Below are 2,357 nucleotides of genomic sequence, written 5' to 3'. Positions count from 1 at the left end.
AAATGTCTTTTACAGTGTTACTCAACTGGAATTAGTTTTACTTTCACTTACACATTTAAAATGGAGTTTTGAATTTTTGGTAAGAAGAACAGGAAAACTAAAGAGGCAAAATATCATTCTCATTAAATTATACTAAAAATAATTTTATCCTTGAGAACCTTACTAATAAAACATTTGCTATTTTCACCACTACAGATGGATTTGCCCTTTTTATATACTAAATATTCAAGATAGTCACTTTGTTTGTTTTATCAGCATAGAAATTTATTTCAATTCAAAATAATGTGTTTATATTTAGAATAATGTTATAATTATCTAAAGCAAATATCACCATTGGTTCTGAAACAGTCTTATGATGTCATTCTTTTGAATTAAAAAATATGTAGTAAGAATGTACAAGGAAGCGTAAAATATAGAAAGAGTCTTTTGAGTACTGGAAATTATAACAAGAGGGATACATTAAGATAATGTAACAAAGTCCAAATTATAAAACAGGCAGAAGCAAGTTCTCTTACTTTACCATTTTCCTGAAAAATAAACCAGTAACCTCAGAAATGTAAGAATACCAGCATTTGGTCAACAGCACCCCAAGGGTTATAGGTAATAATTCACTACACTTCTTTTCTCGAATTCTCCTTGCACTGGCTTCTTATCTTTAGCATAGATTTCCTCTCATTAACAAAATATTTGGTTTTATTTGTAAAGTAGAATGAATAATATCCTGATCAAAGTATGGAATATTTTATTTGAAGATACTCAGGGATTATACTTTTTAAAAAGGGCAACTTAGTGAGCAAAATCCCTTAATGGCCTGCAGGAAAAAAAAATTTTTCAGGTGTTTGCTTAACAGACAAAAAAGAATAATCAGTTAAAAATGGGTGGGAAATCCTAGGGATGACTGTAACAGAGACAGTCCAAAGCAGACAGATGACCTTGATCAAACCCATTTACCTGTGAAGTCGGCTAGAAGGAAGCTCCAGGGGGGAGTTTGTACCAACAGTGTCCGTGCCAAGGGCACTCTCAGAAGTTCTCCTCCTCTCGTAGAAACTGGAACACAGCTGAGAAGTCCTTCTTTGAGTAGCCCTTTGCACACATCATCCTGAAGATCTGACGGGCCAGACTGCCCATAAGGATTGGGCTCTTTGTGCTGATGTCAGAGTCCTGTGCCAATCCCAGGTCCTTTGCCATGAGTGTTGTTCCAAATCCACCCTGATCGTTATCAGCTGAGGGCACACCATCCATGACCTCTGGTACAGGATTATAAGTGTCACTTGATCAACAGCTTTTTGATCTCATATTTAGGATTTTAGCCAATTGTTTTGGGTCAAGCCCTAACCTGATTCCGAGATTCATAGTTTCAGCAGTTCCAAACATACTAACAACTAACAACATGTTGTTGTAGATCTTAGCAGCTTGGCCAGTCCCAACAGCTCCACAATACACCATATTGGAGCCCATACACCCCAGCACATCTTTGGCAGTGGCTTCGACTCCTCCTACCACAAACATAAGGTTCCCAGACAGAGCAGCTCCTACGCCACAGGAAACAGGGGCACCCATGAAAACTGCTCCTATTTTCTCAACTGCTTTGGCCAATTCTTTCGAAACTGCAGGATCAATGGTACTGGAATCTATCAGTAATGAGCCTTTCTTCACTTTTTTTAGAACTCTATTTGCTCCAGGGTAAGCTTCCACTGCATTCATACTGGTGGGCAGCATCATAATAATTCTGTCAGCCTTTTCAGCTACATCTGCTTAGGAAGACACTACCTGTTCGCCTGCCTCTTAAAACTCGTTGCAAGCATCAGGGGACACATCCTAAATAATGAGGGGATAACAGTGTTTCATTAGATTTTATTGCTGTTGGTTCTTCCATGTTAGTCAGTCCAGTGAGTTTTACAAATCATTGACCTAGAAGCAACCGCTGCAAGGCTGGCAGCGGCCCGCCTCTCCAGTACCGGAGGCCGGAGCCCCAGGGAGGCTGCCATGCTGCCTGGCCCGGTCTCGGAAAGGTGACCTCCACCGCTGCCTCCCAGAGGGCCCACTGATGGAGAGTGCGTGCAGCCGGCTAGCAGGGCGGAGAGGGTCACTTTGGGTAGCTCGCAGGGAATGAATGGATAGTGTTGGTTCATGTCTTTAAGTTTCTGATTTTCTCTTCTCAATTTCTTACACATTTCTTTCGTTCTTTTTTTTCTTTCTTCTTCCAATTTTATATGCGTATACCTGGTAATATGAATGACTGGTTGGAAGACAGCAATATGTATTAAAACAGATACTGTAAAATTCATATTACTTTGTTAAGTGAAAATCTGTATCACTTGTAATTTTTTCTCTTTTAATTCTGATTTATAGTCTTT

General features: G+C 39.4%; 1 pseudogene; it reads right to left on the bottom strand.

The window, feature by feature from the left end:
* Positions 1-1,020: 1,020 nt before the first annotated feature.
* On the bottom strand, positions 1,021-2,132 carry LOC101572264 (annotated as a pseudogene).
* Between the last annotated feature and the right edge of the window lie 225 nt (positions 2,133-2,357).

This window comes from Octodon degus, unplaced genomic scaffold (assembly GCF_000260255.1).
Source record: "Octodon degus isolate 3935 unplaced genomic scaffold, OctDeg1.0 scaffold00383, whole genome shotgun sequence".
Taxonomy (NCBI): Eukaryota; Metazoa; Chordata; class Mammalia; order Rodentia; family Octodontidae; genus Octodon; species Octodon degus.
The sequence above is the reverse complement of the archived record's forward strand: the minus strand, read 5'-3'. Positions and strand labels throughout refer to the sequence as shown.